At 45.0% G+C, this 18,286-nt stretch overlaps 1 protein-coding gene across 24 annotated transcripts in view; it reads right to left on the bottom strand.

Moving 5' to 3' along the window:
- The window catches only part of LOC111251066 (uncharacterized), a 126,314-nt gene that overhangs the window by 58,855 nt on the left and 49,173 nt on the right, over positions 1-18,286 (bottom strand). For 18 of the 24 annotated variants that reach the window (XR_015329519.1, XR_002673613.2, XR_015329515.1 and 15 more), the window contains one exon: positions 3,854-5,169. The exons of 3 other annotated variants lie outside the window; for them this stretch is intronic. The gene's annotated coding sequence lies outside the window, so the exon portion shown is untranslated. Of the gene's footprint in view, positions 1-906; positions 2,616-2,697; positions 3,481-3,853; positions 5,170-18,286 lie in introns of those variants that run through there. 3 more of the 24 variants (XR_015329517.1, XR_015329516.1, XM_086991838.1) reach the window with 3 other exon arrangements.

The raw sequence follows: 18,286 nt of genomic DNA, 5'->3' as shown, positions 1-18,286 counted from the left end.
TGTTGCCTCTGCCATTACTGTCGTCTCCTCTTGCGTTTTTTGTGTTTCTCGATGTCGTCGTCCTTTGTTACTTCCTACCCTTTTTGTTCTTTCGAAATGGTGCGATGGCGCCAAGTACGTCCGAATCCTCCACACGGCCGCGTGGGCACGCAATGACCCACCAAGTCGAAACAATTTATGCCCGCTTCAACACTCAATACTTGTTGTGGTGCGATTCGTTTCTTCTTGTTAGACTACCCTGGACTCGGCAATGTTTCTTCGTTTTGGACCTTCTAACACTCCTATCTGATTGCCCCCGTACAATGCGACATGTTAGCGGTACATTTACATGCTCGCTTAACCTATATGCCGGCTCGTGGAGGCGTCATCATGTGTCTGTTGGAGTTCGTGGTCTACTCGTGGCCTGTCAGCGATGTTCTACTACTACACGGAGATTGTGGTATATATCCGTGCCAGCAGAAGCTGCAGAGAAGTCGCAATAACGGCAGTGGCAATAGTAGCTATTATTCCGTGCGCGTCCACATACACGTCTCACTGTACATCGCAGTGCAAAAAGTTGGCCGTGTATGAGAGCGGAGAGCAACGCGCAGGGTTAACAGGCGAGATTTCTCTGAGCGGCCAATGCGCTGTCGGAATGCAACAGTGACACGACAATAAATCAGCGGCTGACGGAGGGGTGAAGGGGCGGTGATAACGGTAGCCTCTGCCATGATAATAGTTCAATGATAAAAAAAAGAACAATTATAAAAGCACAATTGCTATCTGAATCCGCCGGCTGAAGCTATGAACGATTTTACACCGAACGGGACATTAGGCTTTCTTCATATTTAAGGAAATATGATGGGAAGACTAGCTTAACGCGTTTGTGGATTGATGATGCATGGAAGGAGACGTTGTCCTGTCTCAACATAGCAGTGCTGCACTTGTTCGATGTTAAAAACTTTAGCATACATTTATGTTAAGGACCTGCTATTAGGTTTATGTTAAGGACCTGATATTAGGTTTATGACTAATGAATTTTTAGGTGTTATTACGGTACTGCGGTTGTAGAATCGCTGACGCAGTGAATTTGTTCCGCGTTTTAAATCCATCGAGGTATTATGAAGTCTAAGACAGAGAATGGATAAACAGAGAGTTGTTGTTCAGACAGCATAATTTGAAAAACGGTGCATGACTGGCAGCGAAGCATGTTTTCAATTGGTTATCGATGATGGGATGCTTTTGACAATTATAGCTAAGTTGGTCGTAGCTAACTTACAGCTGATGAAATAACACAAGGCGATTACAGTTGTGTAATGTAATCACTGGCTTGAGGACCCTTTATTTTTTCAACTGTGAGAGACAGAGTTGTCGCTGACATGTATATATCTCTGCTTCAATTGCCATTGTATTCACGTAAATCCGTCAAGAACTGAGCCGTACTACCAAGCTATTGTATTGATCCAACGACAGATATGGTTCCTCCCTGTGCAATTTTTTGCCGTCTTACGCGCTGGTCGATCTATTATTTGCTTTATCAATTGAGAGCCCCCCTTGCCTCGCTTCTGTACGCTTCCGTTACGGCTAGCCCTATTATAAGAAACGTATTGTATTTAATACATACCCGGTCGGCTCAATAGCCACCTATGAAAATGGCGTAGAATTCACGATATGCGTTTTTCTTCACATGGCTCAAACTGCCAAACCTCAATCGACGCTTACGGTTTTCTGACGGTAATAGGACGACGTGGTAGTTGTTGCGTCCGACGGCCTGAATGTAGCAGTGTTATTGTTGCCTACTGGATAATAAAGCTGCTAAATTATTGCGTTAAATCGATCTGTGTCGAAAACATTACCCTAATATCCCAAATCGATTTAAATTAACAGGCTGTAATTGGATTTATAGTTGAATCGTTATTCGTATGGTTAAGACAAGCCAAATATTATAGTAACACCCTCATTTAGAGATGCAAATGGTCTATTTCTTCCCATTGCTTGAAAACTGTGCACCGCTAAACCTACACTATTGGGCAAGTTACTCTTTCCTTTTTTCGAAATAGATGAGTTCGCTTTCGGATTCTATATACAGTTGGATGCTTAAACACCTACCACATTATATCGTTTCTATGGGAACCGATTCAAATATCACAGCTGCCAATAACGGATACCACATAACATGATTCTATTGAATATAAAAAAAGCCGAGATTTTGATGGTGTGTTTCATTTATTATATGTTTTTCTGCTGCCCAGGAAGCGGCTGTTTCAGATCGATGGCTGTATAGGCATATTGCGGGCGTATCTGTTCCAATGTACGTATCTTATGGCCGGCCAGATACGAAGCCAACTACTCGTTGCCCGGTGTCTTCACATTAGCTCGTAACGAGTTACGCGATACACATCACGCGTGCCCCACAAAGCAATTTCCGTCTACAATACGAAAAAGCTTCAGGTAACAATGACCGCATGCAGCGCCTGATCGCGTTACTATAATTTATTGCTGGTGTAAACGAAATCACGAGGATTCAAGAAGGAGCGAGATCGTTGCATCCGAGAGGAATTCAGGAGCGCACCTTGCTTTGGCGCCGTTAAGAGATTGCTATCGAGAATAGAACGATATACGAAAACAAAACAGCTCTGCAAGTAAATATTCGAAACGATAACATTTCTATTAGAATATTCTTCCTTTGTAGAATAGGTCCTATAAATATTCGATTTGCTATCCGTGAGCCTTGTGTAATAGGACAGTATTGTTTCTGCGATCACAGATTGCTCTCCTTCACTCTTTTAATCCTAGTACTACGTGTCTATGCAGGTCGAGCAGGACATTAAGCTACTTCTTAAGTAGACTTCAGGAAAAGGTCGCGTCAAAAAGAATAGCTCGCTAGGCGCAAGGGAAAAAACAAAGGGCTGATGGCTGACTTTACACCCGGGTTGTCGCCGAGTAGCGTGATACTCCTACTCACTACTGCTATTCAAGCTCCTCTTCCCATTGGCATTACTTCTTCATTGTTGGCAAATACTGTTGCTTCTCGATCTGAACATGCGTAAGCCATTGCTGGGTTGTTGAAAGCTGACACATCAGAACACTCAGTACTATGTTTGCCTGGATGAGTCGTGTGCACCCTGCATATTAAGGCTGGCAATCGTTCGCGCTATGTTCGTACAACAGACCCACCTTCACGCACTAGCCAGTCGGATGTATCAGAATATGTCAGAGGCCATAATAGTCTGGAACCTGAGGCAAGGAAAGATGAGTCGCCGTTTGTTGCTGCTGCCACTTTTCCTCTGTTTCGAAGCAAGCAAGAGCAATACAAGGAAATCCAGTCGGGAATATCGACGAGGCCAGTGCTGGGTGCAGGTGGCCACGGGCGTGGTTCGTTAGGCGCTAAGCGGTGCCCTCGACGCACACGGACTGCTAGTAGCAGCGGTAGGATTAAGGCGAACGGTGTCTATATCTCGTTTTCGTATCTCAGTCCAGAAGGAAGCAGGCCGTTACAATCTAGAAAGCGGCGCATTTGCCTGCCGTTATGATACTGACGATTTTGCCAGTGCTAACTGTAAAATACAGCTGAATTCAAATCCTGTGTTACCGCAGGCTGAATTTTGTGTATTTTTAGGTGAAGAATATAGATGATAATTATCGGTGCATTAAATATTTGCTCCGCGATATCGCTCTTGAGGGTATAATGAATATTGTAGTTAGCTTTTCCCGACCTGTACCGTTATTTGCTAATAATAGCAATGGTTTAAAAAGCCAATCTTGGTCAGTTAGCTAGACTACTTTTAGCATTAGCAAAAGCAGGTTTTCAGAGCTCTAACTATATATGCATTACATATATATATATATATATATATATATCTTCACTACTAACCTTTTTATAGCGAAGTAATATTGGGGGCGCTGCGCTCGTTCGAGCTTTTGCGCGCCGCTGTTGGTCGACCCACCCAGTTTTTCTCAACGGTCGAAGCCAGCCTGTGGGCGCGGGGCTGTACTTCCGTCGAGATTCTTCTCGGTAAGCGCTGAACGACACTAGCAGAAGCGACGCTTTTGTTTCGACTGTTGTTTGGTCACACTATATTTTTTTTGCTAAACATCATTGCTTTTCGGGGATGTAAGATGTTGAGGTAAACCAAACGCAACTCGACCCACTATAAATAGTGGAAGGTTGACACAGGTAACAGGAATACTAAGTCGATACTTGCCTAGTCGCTTGTCGACCTGGTGCTTTTTTGTAAGATTGTCTAAACCTAGTTGAATGGAGATGTTGATTGTATATTTGTATAATATGATTTTGTGAAGTTATTGACCTCGTTTTGAGTATTGAGAAGTGAACTGTAATGGGTGGTTAGTAAGCAATGAATTAACCTAAAGTTAATTAAACAACACAATGCCAATAGGTAGCAAACTTTAATTAATTTCTAATTGTAATTCGGTGCGGAAATATATTCTGAAAAAATTATAAAAATCGATGTTCCGTTGCCAATTAGAAAATAAGCTGGTGGTTTATGACAAGAACCTAGTGTTTTTGTGACGGATAGCTGGTTACGACGTAGTCTTTTGTTGAATAGAACTGCATAAGAAGAGTCTGCTTGCCGTTAGAGCTTCCTACTACAATTTTTACTGTTACTTTTATAGCTACTGCCACTGCCTCCAATTAATTAAACGGGGAGAACGGGTGGGATAACGCTAGATCGCTAGAGTCGAAGCGGATGCCGGCAGGATTCAATTAAAATAGTCGCGAAATCCAACGTTAGCTGGAAGTGTGTCGCTTGAACGTCACGGAATTCGGTGCGTTTGTGCCCGCGAGCTTTTGTGTACGTATGTATTTATTCGTGTGTACTATTCTGTAAATTACGATGTGTGTTTGCAAAACAGTGCTTGCTGGCTGTATAGGCGGCGGCCGCAAAAGATCGGAATAGGGGTTCGGAGCGTTTGTCGGGCGATCTACCCGAGAATAGCACTCGTTGGGAAGCCAGACAAACTGTGTCTCTGCTTCGTGTCTTCCTTCGAGAAAAGTGAGCTCCTCCCAGACTCTCAGCTACTCGCTAGCTCACGCCGTCGAGAACTGGTTACGTTTTGATCGCTACGATCGGATTTACTCCGCTGGCGGGCTTAGCTTGGCTGACTTAGAGGGGCTCCGTCGATCCTGATCCGATGGAGAAGCCCTGGCCCGTCTGCCGCACTTCTCTGCAAGGGGGAAAGAGAAAGAGAGAGACAAACATAAACAAGCAGACAACTTTAGCCAGTTGGTGAATGAAACGACACTATGGAGAGCTGAACAAAACGGAACTCAATATGGAGATAGTCCTCAGGCGGTAGGGGAAGGAGGTAGAGAGCTTCTGGGATGGAAATATTATGCCGACGAAAGTTAAGGGAAAACATTACCAGCGAAAGCATCCGTATATGAGGTACGCGAGTGACTCTCGACAGAGGAAACGAGAGAGCTGTCGGAGTTCAAAGACTATTGGTTTGTATAGATAGACATTACTCAGTCACTTTGGCGAAAGAGCTGCTACTTGCTGTAGGGCTTCATCCGGAAATTGGTCGATTTGAGAACCACCAGGTAATTGAACGATGGCGATCGAGGGTGAAGTATGGACATCACATCATTTAGATGCAGCACGCGTGACTATACGATAAATTCATAAATTCGCTTTAAAGCTCGCATATGCTACTCAAATTGAACGTACTTCATCTTACGCGAAAGATTTCGCAAACATATTGATTAAACAAAGGACACCACTGTCGATTGTGAGATCGATTGATAAGGATCCTCGAGTCCGGTATTCGTATGCGTCAACATTAGCGATTAGTAAGTCAAAGAAAGCTATTAACTCCAACAATGAGCGCAGTACTATTCTATGCCTTTATGCGGTATGTAGATTGCCATTGGCGGTTAGCGTTTTTTTTTTCGTGTTTAAGCTAACCCCACGCGGCACGCTCAATCGCATTCTACACTTAGACCAGTCAACTTCATCCGTCAACAACAGTAACTTGCTGTAACATCAATGGAGGCGGAATCGTGTGATTGTTTCAGCGACATATTCGTTTATGATCAAATAACTGTGTAGCTTTCAGACATTTTAGAAAATAAAGAAACTATCTTATCGTACCACTATACTGGTTAAACCCTAATAACAAGTAATACAATAGAGTGTACCATACACAATGTGTTCGAACCTGTTGGTTAGCACGCAAGTTGTGAGTGAACAGCGAAGATAAGTTAGTAGGGCAAGGAATGAAACTTGTTTATGGCCACCTGAGCTCGACGGGGCTACCCCGTAGCTAGCCTCCCGCGTAGTCTGTTTTAGATGACATTTTCTCGTCAAAGGAAACAGGCCTGTGTGGTCAGTTAAGACACATACAGTAACAGGATTGCAGTAAGTTGCTCTGGCATACGGTGAAACATCCTTTGCCGGGAATTTTTCCCCATATTTTATAGTCACGTCCTGTCGGTCGTTGATTTTAACTGGTCAAACAAAAAGCGATCGTAGAACATGGCGAGTTGGGGAACTCATATGCTAGAGTCATAGTGGGTTACTTTTTAGACTGCCGAAGAGTAAAAACGCACTAATAAGGTGTAACAAATTCCATTTGGAATACGTTATGCGTTAGCGATATGGAAGCAGAATAGGTTTCAGGCGGACGTGAGTAAAATCATATGATCCACAAAAACCTAAAGCAGTCCTAAGCCTCTTCTCTTCTTCTTCGACTTGTAAAAAACAGAGTGGCTAGAATTAGCTTCATGGCAATAGTTACCGTAGCCCGCTTGAGACAAATAATTAATGAGTTCATCACTCCATGATTACATATGAGTGTTGGATTAATCGAATTTTATTAAGATCAGGTATCCCCTTTTTATGTTTATATAATATAATTGAATATGTTGTTATTCAAATTCCGCTATTTAGCTTGATTTTATACTAGATCCGCTCATGGATCGAAGACTAGGTATAGTAAGGTGTCAAGGTATCGAAAGCAATATGTTACTCGCAGTCATCAAGAGGTATAAAAATTCAAAAGATCCTTTCTTTGCATAGGCCGAGATGATGATAGTGTTCTCTATGGTATTCCGAATAGGCAGAAATAGGTGCCACTGTGGAAAAGCGAGAAGTTTGCGTGCGACGGACGCCTTTATGTAAGCATCTACGTTGAAGAAATCAACCGGCATGTATTGATCGTGACCCCATAAACCTTTCTTGACCAACGCCTTGACACTAGGAAAACAGTCATTTGAAACAAACACGTAGATTGTGATGTAAATTTTGATAGCTTACAGCATGCCGTTTACAGTATCGTTAGCCATAGATGGTAGCCATAGATGGACGGATGCGCGAGATCCAACTACTGCTAGTATCTGTCCTTACTGCCTCGTCGATACTTGACAAGACTATAATTTCTTTTACAGAGACATCCGACTCGATACTTTCATCTAAGTTGATTTTTATAGACAATCCTAATATATATTCTCAGCCGCATTTGGCTAGTGGATATAATTAGGGTTGACGAACAAACACAATTGAAACTATCCACGTACGAGTGATGTAGTACGAAGTCCACGCGAAATGTTAAAAGATAAAGGGCCAAATTATTGCACTTTTTTTTTTATAGGTATTTCATTCCAATAGATTGCGTATAATCACTTATTAACAGCTCACCTTAGGTAACATAGTATTCAGTCATATAGCGCTCAACTATGGCATCTACTGCTAAAGATCTTAGAGCCCTATTTTACCCTCACTCCCTGAAAAATGATCAATAAATCAAGCTACAGTCAAAAAGCAGTTTTGTGATCTCGTTTTGTTGCATAAACATGGCATTATATTACGATGAGACATCGCTCTGACATAGGCAGGACCATTACGTCAGTGGCCTACACTGATAAACCAAGTTCTAAACTCTCATAAGGAATCCCCCTTCTTTATGCCGGAGATTATCTGTACATATCTTCATTCTCAGACATTTTCTTTCCTAGAGTCTCTCGTATGAAACGGTAGCTCTCTCATCGCCCTATGCTCCGTTCGTCCGCCTGCTTGATCCGGCCGAGGTAGCGTTTCGCTGAGGAGGAAACCATACAAGTCTTTCTTGTCTTAAAGGCAGATCACGTCTTGTCGGCGACCCTTATCTGTCCGTTGCCGCCTGACGGCCGGATGTGGTTCTGGGGCCTTCCGGTGAAGCAGGGTCTCGTCGTTTTCCTCGTCGATGCCTTGCCCCTGCCATGTAGGACAGGCCTTTCCCATGCGTCCGCGCTAACTTCCAACCTCACGATACGCAGTATTTCCAATCGGCTGTACGTACCGTTGATACAGACGCTGTTACTGCGGCAAAGCCAGGGGCTCCTGTTTGTGACACGAGAGGACTCATAGTTGGCGGAACCGACAAGAACCCTTAGGTTATTGCTTAGTAGTACTCCTACTGTTACCGCTGCTGCCGCCGACGCTGCTGCTTCCACCGCCACCTTTCGACTACGCAGAGGAAGCTGCCGTTCAGTTCGGTTCGAAGCTTCCTTCGGCTCTGGGGCTTCATTGCGTGACTTGTCACTGATGAGATTAACGCGTAACCCAGTGATGACAGTGAGGATCCCTGACAAGGCGAGCTTTCTCGCCACTTTCGAGGCCCATGTCATCTTTAGGCCCCTTTCACAATCTCGAACACTGCCGTATACGCCTAGCATCTCTAGCATTAGCACAGTGACAGAGTGAACTGTCCTCCCTGAATGTCGGTATAGAGACGGAGCTTTAACCGTAATAGTTTAATCTCATTGAGCTATTCCTTTCACGACGTACCGTTGCTGAACTCATATTCGCTCGAAAAGGTGTTGCCGTCTGGCCCGCGCTGTGACAGTTCATCGCGAATAGTTGATTGGGTTGGTTACAGAATCCGTCCGTTAAATCAGTGAGAAGCCAGCTGCGCCGTCGACACGCCTCAGCCTGTTCTTTCTTAGTTTCTCAGCGCGGTTGCTTTTGGCAGAATTCCTGGGGGCGACGGATGGGGTGACGGAAAGCTTGAGAAACTCAAGAACGAACACCCGGCCAAGCACAATGATGGCCTCGAGCCACCTGTTGCGCTGTTGTGTCGCTCTAGTAGTAACGCTTACATGAAACAGCCACACCTGTCTCCCACCTTGGGGAAATAGTATAGGAAGATGGAGATGGCCAACCTTTGAAAGACTGGGCAGACGTGGCAAGTTACTTGATGGCGCCGTAGCCTTGGTCAAAGCGGCGCCAACCTGTTGGTTTCGGTCAATTGGCCCGTTTTTGTATCTATACTCCGGGCAAAAGGGTCGCTGTGTGTCAAGATTGCAGACGATCACAGCGGGAGCCCCAGAAGCACGGTAAAGCGGTCTGGCAGCTGGGCCTTGCCTTAGGTGAGTAGAATGCTTCAACTGTCATGTCATAGTGGAAGTGTCGTTCAAGGCTTATTTTGCCCGCCGTTCTCGGCTTTACCTTCTCTCCAGCATGTCGCTGCTTTCTACTGGATTGCATTATGAATGTTAGAATATTCGAACTAGGTCAAATTTGGCCAAAGGTACGATTCGATGGGCGTTATAGCCGCTCACCAGGTTTTCGTTTGTGAGAATTAATTTTATATAACAGACGAGCTTTTTTCAACGTTCGTCAAACAGTTAACATCTTGCCGCGCTAAATTTTAATGTAAATTATTTTATTTGGTTAAATATTTGGCTAAATAAGCGAACCCTTAAGGATGATAATAATAATAATAATAACACGCTGATTGAAAAAGCGCCAAATCAACTACAATTACTACTGGTTAAGTTATGAAGTTAGGCAAAACGAGGCTAGTTTAGAGCCTTGCACATTGTTGGCAACATGCAGAGCCCCAATCCGATGGTAAGCACTACTGGGAGCATCAGCAGCGGCAGATCAGCCTTCATTCGGCACCAAGAGAACGAGTGTCAAATGCTACGAGCCTCCTGCAACGCAACCCAGCGACAAGCTGAGTAACGAGACGGCATAAGAGCGACCTAATAGGCGAAGGGACCTGCTTGTACGACATCTGTCTTCGTGTGGCACCAAATGTTAGCGACAGAGCCGGTCGAGACTTGATGATGTTTGCCAAGCAGATCAATGGAAGACCGCCGTCGGATAAAGCCGGGAACGACTAAACAGGGAACAACAGAGGTAGAGGTAAGGGGTTTGCGGTTACTCCACTTCTAGCTTTTTGTCAGCCACATCGGTGCAATAACAACTTTCGCCGTTATTCTTGTTGATGGGACTGATTTTGCTGCTCACGCTCATGCTGCTCTTACCTTTTCTATCTCATAGTCAGACCGACAGAAGAATGGACAAAGAAACTAGCTGAACTCCGATTAAGCTATTGCTTACTGACCGCTGCGGTAATCAAAAAGGGGACGCGGGAGCAGCTGTATAGCGAGAAGGGTTGTCTTTATTGCCGATCTGGCCGCATGGCCTATGCATCGCATCTGTCATCGCATTATGCGCGATTCATCAGCGAAGACGGACAACAGCGATGTATGTTTGTTTTTGCCACGGCTTGTCTCTAGATGAGTGTTCCTTTCCTGTACGATTGTGCGTTTCTGTATGTATAGTGCTCCCTCGATCACTCACTTAGAGTCCTTTCCTTGTAGTACAGTTTTGTCGTTCACTATAGAGGTGCCGCCGCCGCCATGAATGAGGCCCAGTTGTAGGGTGACATTCACAGTAGGGTGTGCCAGAGGTAGGGTATGAGCAGGAATGACCAAGCACTTTGCGTCAAAAAAGGAGCAAAATCAAGATGCCTGCTGCCGGGTTATGATCTACTGCTGTTTCTGCTAGATGCTATTGCCATGTGCGTTCTCCGAGCAAGACGGAACGAGCGACGAAAGAGCAGGCGATGGTCAATCAAATTATAAATACACACAGGTCAACACCACAACATTCCATTATCAGAGAGAGTATCTCGAATCATTTACAACGATTTTTGTCACGTAGATTATAAGGATCTTATTGAGTCCACAAAACTAATTTAAGAGATATGCCAGATGTCCTAAAGGTAGTAGCAAAAGGCGACAGGCGGGACTATCTATGACCCGCATCTGGAACAGTTACGTGTATCATTAGGTCTAAAACCTGACCTCCTGCAGAGCCTATACTGAAACTCATGCACAGCAACGCGACTTACGACATATCTGTTCAGCTGGTTCGTCCCATTCCACTCGTTGTTCCTCATCGCACGTGAAACAAGTAAATCTTCATCAATCTCCGTGACTTTTTGCTTCCAGCTCCTCAGGTTGACTTTTAAGGCTTCCCTTGCTAGGAGCTCACTCAACAACGTAGGTCTCATGATAGCAGTGGTGGCAGCAGAGTAGTAGATACGAAAGACGATTTCAGCTCGCTACGTGTAGTCCCAGTGTGCTTTTGAGGAAGGAGGCGTCGACGCGATTTAATTGTCCGAGGTTCTCCAATGTGAAATTTTTTTCCAATGATGCATATCTTATACATTTGTGATCGAAGTAGTTTTAGAGTCGAAAAAGTTGAAAGCGGTTGCGAGAAACGCCCGATGAGAAGTTTGATCGCCAACGCGGCCAACACTGCCTTCCTGCAATTTTCGACGACGTGCGCAGTGAAACTTCTTCACTTTGTGAAGAAGAGTCGCCCTATGTGCCACCGGCAAACCGGTTTAACTAGATAGGAGGCGAAGACAGTATCAGTAGCCGCTGTCTTGCCTCCCTTCTAAACTTCAGAGCCTATGTCCTGGTCAGGTTTGCGATGGGTTCCAAATCTGGGACTGGCACGTGGAACCGGCCTAGAGTTTGCTGCACTTGGGACCTATTCGATACGTATGTTACTAAGTCGTCTCCATACAAGATGAGCCCGATTCTCAGCTTTCTTACTTGATTAGAAAAGCTCTTCAGCAAAATGTAGGCTAAGAGCGGGCTTAACTTAACCCCCTGGGTCAGGCCAGTTGCCTATGTGAATGGCGAGCCACCCCGTTGTCGATTGTTATTTTGTTCTCCCGTAGAATTGCAGCGAGAAAATTGGGTTCGGTCATATTGACACTCACTTTACCAACCATGAGCGCAACCTTGTCCCTGACCGTCGAGTCGAAAGTTACCTTGAAGTCGAAAGGTACTGCGTATAGCGGACTGCGCGGCGTGGCCAGCGCTTTCCTGAGATCGGTTGTGAGAATTTTTTATGCTGTTCCGACGGAGCCTTCCCTCCGGAATCCATACGACTCCGTTAGCGCGGCATGTATGCTTTCTAAGTAGCTATTCTTCTGACAGCAAGCCGGAGAGCAATGGTGACAACGGGACTAAACCGCCCTTTCCCTTAGACATCACAAACAGGGTAGAATCTTTCCATTGGATTGGAAGTGTACTAATGTATACATATCTAATAAATAACGCCGTCAAGCACAGTGGCAGAACGATGGCGTATTGGAGATGCTTGTAGCGGACCCTGTGTGGACCAATAGCTTTATTACTGAGCAGGCTGCAACAGTCTCTTCGTTAGTTCCCGCACTGTGAAGCCTTGTTGGCAGAAAAAAGGCAATAGTGAGTCAAGCCAACTTCGATTGCTTTTCTACCGGGACTGTGGGACGCTTTCCGTTCGATATTTCGTCGTCCTAGTAATATTTCTTATAGTAACATGTGCCGTTTTGCTTCCTGCGCTTGCATTTTGCCATATATACTACCAGTAAAAGTAGCTTAGCGACCTCGCAGTAGATAGCGGGCGCTGCTCGGTGCACATAACGCCTATCGGTGCAATGGAAGACAAAAGGCACGGTGGAAACTCACACTGCGATCCCAATCGATGTCTTTTAGTTAACTCTACGATTCGGCTAATTCTTTATTTCGCTCAGCATACCCTTTTCTAATGATGTCGTTCAAAGGCCAGCCACAAAAAGAACCGCGTTAGTATAGCGTGCACATCTCCTACGTCATACACGCAGACTGGAGTGCATGAGTGACGTCACTGATTCACTCGTTTATTAGAAGGCATTGGGGATGCACTCCAATGGCGATAGTGGCCATCATTGGATTCGGCCGATTTTGATATTTACCGTTGCGATGGCTCGTTCAGACGGGTAAGCTGCTGGCAAAAACCTAAGCAGGCTGCCTTGTGGCTCATGTCTTTTGACACGGGCTACACTATAGTACACAGGCCTATCTAGATTGTCCTGTGTTACGTTAGGGCTACTGTGGCCACTGTGATGATTCAGTGATGCGAGTTAATATAACGAGTAAAACTCAAATCAAATCTAAAAATTACGATGCACTATGACGGACACGATACTATAAGCGTTAGTATATAGCTGTACACATATAAAAAGAAATTAACTAATTTATATGGCTAAACGTTACTAAACCGGCAGAGAACCATCTACGTTTGATGACATTTTCTCAAAGTTGTTGTAGCTAAGGTGCTTACTCAAAGAACTTTTCATACCGGGATTGAATTTTGTTTGCTTCTTCGTTTCCTTAAACGAAGGCAAAGATATCAAACTTACTCAGACTAGTAGTTTTTAGAAGCACTCGCCAGGATTTACGCTAATCTATATAAAATCTCAATTGTTATTCAAAATAGACGCCTTTATAGTTGGCGTTTCAATAAATCTGTTTATAAAGCAGAACATCGAGCGGATTAGTCATTTAATCAGAAAGCAGTAATAGTCTCTCGGCATCCGTAAACCAATGACAGTTCGCCGTGCTCACACGGTAATTTGTGACAAAGCCGTTGTATTTAAATAACTTTATGAAGTTAACGAAGATTGATTCACATAAGATTGAAGTAGAGCAAAGGTAAACCGAAATGCGCGACTCAATCAAATCTTTGCTTCATCGGTGTGGGTGCTGCGTCGACTGGGCCGACCTCTCTCCCCGTGCCGCCCAGTGTGTACGTCATGCTAAGACAGGAACCGGTAGGAGACAGCTGGACGGTTCTGGTAGCGTCATGTGATCCTTCAGTCCCTCTAGGGCAAAAAATAGGGCGGGTCTATATGGGAGTCAATGTAGGCGATGAGCGACGGGGGCTCCTGAGTTCAGCGGAGGGGACAGCAGTGCAAACATGCCGCAGTGCGGACAACTACTTTGGTGTACAGAATCTTGGCCCCGCTTTACTTTCTACTCCGTTGAATCTCGCCTCCTTTTTTCTGTCTAACCCAAACAACATGAAAGGGCACGAAGGCATCAACAGCTAACAAAATGGTAGGAGGTCCAGACGAAAAAAACAGGGCTTCAACATATACCGGCAGGAACAAGAACACGGTGCTATACCTCCATTTATTACTAATATTACTCACGTGTGATTAAGATGTGGGTAGTATCTGTTTTTTCCGAATATTGTTTATTTGTTACTGTTTAGAGTCTATGCCAGTGTGTGCGTACTTTATATGAAAAGGAAATAAATTCATTTGCTTAATATATATGCCACGCACATACAACTGTGATCAATCATAATAAAAGCCTTGAATAGGTTACGTTATGTTTTTGGCAATGCGTTGATTTGATTGTTCTTTTATTTAGTACGTTTTTAACAATGATAATGGCTATGACACAGGATAGTTATTTGATGATACCTGCAATGACAAAATAGTAGCTACAAAGTAACTTGTTCTCTCACTATCGCCACATGAACGCAACACTTCGTTATTACCAAATCCACCTTATGTTATTTCCACACGCACATACACACACATATATATCGCATTTCATTGAGTGTTTTCCAGGAAAATTTTCCGTCTCAATAGAAATATTTGAATTTACACTGATAATTTTCCTGATGTGTTTGCCGGTTGCCTAGACTTTTGCTTTAATCCGCCTATTTTCATCGCTTCATTCCGTTTTTTGCTGGTTAAGCTTGTGCCATCGTTTGATCTCTGTTTGTTGCATTGATGACTTGTTAGCTGATATAAGTGGCAACGGCTATGTTGGCTACAATTTCTTTTCCTACAAATATAGTTTGCTGGCGCTCTACCCTCGGGGCACTAACCTCTATAAAGGGGTTCACCCTCTGTTTGAAACATTACACCTCGAAGTAGGCAACAAGAAGGCAGGCTTCAAGAAGCCATGCCCTCAAATGACATTGACATTAACATTATCTCCATCACATGTTGTCCTGCATTGTTTTGTTTGCGGCCGATTTCCAGCACCCGTAAGTGTTCTTGTCACGCATCGCGTGTTCTCTTGGCTCGCTGTAATGCCAGTTCCAGACTCTCACCAGTGGCCTTTGCATAACAGTAACTATCAATAAGCAACAAACTGGCATGGCAGTGTACTTTAATATCAAAAAATAGCTAACTAGGCTTTCTGTGGAAGTACTTTGTTGCGGCCCTGTTATTGACGATAGTCCGTAACTCCTTTGCTTCTAGGCTTGCCTGTTGTGCCCCCTTACGTGCTCCCAGCCATAGTGAGCTCTTATCCAAAACTGTCTAATTCTTTGTTCCCTGAGCACAATACCGCCATTGGCCTTCAAACCTCCTTGCAGCATCGTTTCTGCATGAAACTGCTGCAGCCAGCATCTCTTCTTCTCCGTGGCTTCTCTTCGCCGCTCTCATGTTGCGTGGGAGTGCATGGTTGTGTTTGGTGGCCAACCCGGCAAGCGCTGCCCAAGCCGTTTACTCCGCTTACCCGTCTGTCTGTTCTTTTCGCACCGTCGTCGCCATCCCTGCCTCCGACACCTGTACGCGGCCTTTACATTGTCCGTGGCCTCTTTGCTGGTCCTTATCCGGCCGATGGGATCGAATTCCCGGTTCTTCGTCCTCATTCGGCGTCGCTCTACCGAGCTTCGGCAGAGTTTCTCAGACCCCATCTTACTTTCTCACTCGGATCGCTGACATTCCCCGCAGCGGCAGCTATGATGGTCGTCGCTTTGCTACCATCTTCATTGTGCCACATCGGTCTTCACGTATTTCTGTGCGCTCAAACATCGAGTGCCAGCACAACGTATGCAGGCAGTGACTGTGGCTGTTTGTGTTCCAAGAGGGTCTCCCGTTAACCTAATAGCTAACACCCCACGTGGAAGGCTCATATTATCGTAATTAGCAGAACCCCGTATCTTCCCGCAACGTACAACTATATGCCAACATCCGATTTAACGATTTACCTCCCATGATTAGATTCGCGCTAATGTAAACAAATTTCAAGTAAAAGGACACATTTATCTTGGTAATTTATTTAACCAGAACGTAGGACAAGACTATAAGTGCATGAATAAATAAGATCAATTAATCTATCGTAGGTTGTATCGTAAAATTTCAATAACGATAGACTTGACTCATCGTGGCAAATATTTTCTTTTATTTTGGTGGTGATTTTTGCTTAAAATAGATCCTTGAAGTATTCAAGTAGATCCTCGCGTGCGCCCCTATTAATTGTAAGCATTTTAGCGTCGACGATCGACGTCTCTACACTACGCCCTCCTTCTCGCTGTCGTCTGAACGAGTCAGAATTCAACTAACGCCTGACCCGCGGCTGCAATTAACCAAACGTCAGAAGCCCGACGAGGCTGCTTAGCTAGTGCTGCTAACTAACTGACTGACCGATCGGAATGGGATTAAGACGCGCCCACAAACGCCCTGCTTCTTCGAATCCTCTACTCGGTTTTCTGGGTCGGATGTAGTTTCATTCCGTAACTCCACTGGTCGCTATACTCTGGATAACGTGGTTTGCCGGAGGTGCCAGCGGAGGCCGGTTGCTGGGTCAGATTTAGTCGGAAAATCGGTGCGTACAATCCGAGGTTCCATGTCTTTAGGAAATCTACTCTTGCCTCTACCGCACTATATATTATAGCAACTTCTGCCTCTGCTGCCGCTGCTGCTGGGCCGGATTATTCCCAAAGTGACAGATCAGCAGGAGGCGAATGCAATAGGAGATCCCAAGGCTCCAAATCTCACAATACCGCACTCCATCCACGCTCGTCGACAAGGGGCTACCCTCCTTTTTGCTCAGTCACCCTTCGCTCTTTATCGCTGGCGTACTTGATAATCTTCGGGCTTGCAAGAAGTTGTTTGACAATGAAAGGTTAGAAATAGTAGAGCTGATTAAATAGGTGGGACGGAAATGGCGAAAGCAATTGTGTTTGCTGTTGCTGGTACGACAAAGTCAGTTCATATCGTCTGTAAAGGAAGTATTGCGTGGCTACGAAAAAAGTGCTACTACTATTGTGACTATGACCATTATCAGATATACGTAGGGAGGAATACAGGCGTGTTATAGTTGCGCATGACAGAAGTATGATGCGGACAACCATGTGTATCGTGTGTTCAACAAAAGGTAGACGAAAACAATGATCTTTGTTTAAGTTTGAGGGCTTCGGGCAGCAGCGTGTTCGAACTTGATTTGACTTGGTTGGCCGTGTGGTAGAAATTCACGCGTTTTTGAGTTTTAGCATCTCGTTTTGTCTGCCAGTATTACATGTAACCAAAAATAGAGGTGACAGGCTTCGACTAGCTATTGGCGATGAAGGAATGGAGGGATATGCTTGTCGAGTTTTGTAGTGGTACATCACGCGGAATTGGTGGCTAGTTATAGGGGGCAGTTGGCCGTTGTGTTGGGGCCGCTGGCCCTGAGGGGCATGACCAGACTAGGTCGACAAACTCAAGCCGTCAGACCAGTTCGTTCGAGTCAACGCTAACATTGCTGTCACTGTTGTTAATGACGTACAGTGCCATAAACGAGACTAAGACCGGCTGTGTGCCCAAATTAACAGGATCGAGCTGACAGCAGTCGACTTGTGTTTCGGTTAGATGATTAAGTCACTGCATGGACTCAACTAAAGGACCTAGACAAAGCAAAGGGAAGACCCGCTTTCGGTTCTAGCATTGTTTCCTATCCATGCTCCGGCTGCAGACAGACTTATTTTTCCCCGCGTTTTTCCCTAATTCTTCCCAACTCGGTCCACCTCAGTCAGTATCGTACACCTACGTTTCGTATACCGGCGAAGCGCTCCCCTCGCTCTGTTTTTGTTACTGCCGGAAAGAAAAGCAAGTCTTGCAGGGAAGGTCACCGGGGTACCGGGTGGGGCAAATCGGGTCGCGCAAAGTCCGCAACAGAACAAGCAACTGGTAGCAGATTATTCATGACCGAAGGTGGTTGCTGAAGGGTTAGAAAAAGTGGACTGGGATAGATAGAAAAGAAAAGAGTAAACTGCTGTCGGTGAACGGAATCGCAACACAGCCGCTCTTGCGCATTGACTTCTCCGATAGCAAAAGGAAGGTTAAGGCCGGCGAGGCCACACCGTTTAAGCGCCCTCAACTACCGTGATCGCTACCATTGGTTAAGCGTCACATAGTGAATAGCAGTAATAATATTAAGGCCGAAGGGAGAAGAGGCGACCATCGGTTG

Source organism: Varroa destructor, unplaced genomic scaffold, assembly GCF_002443255.2.
Source record: "Varroa destructor unplaced genomic scaffold, Vdes_3.0 BEIS01000005.1, whole genome shotgun sequence".
NCBI classification, from domain to species: domain Eukaryota; kingdom Metazoa; phylum Arthropoda; class Arachnida; order Mesostigmata; family Varroidae; genus Varroa; species Varroa destructor.
Note: the sequence above shows the minus strand (reverse complement) of the source record. Positions and strands in the feature narration are given on the sequence as shown.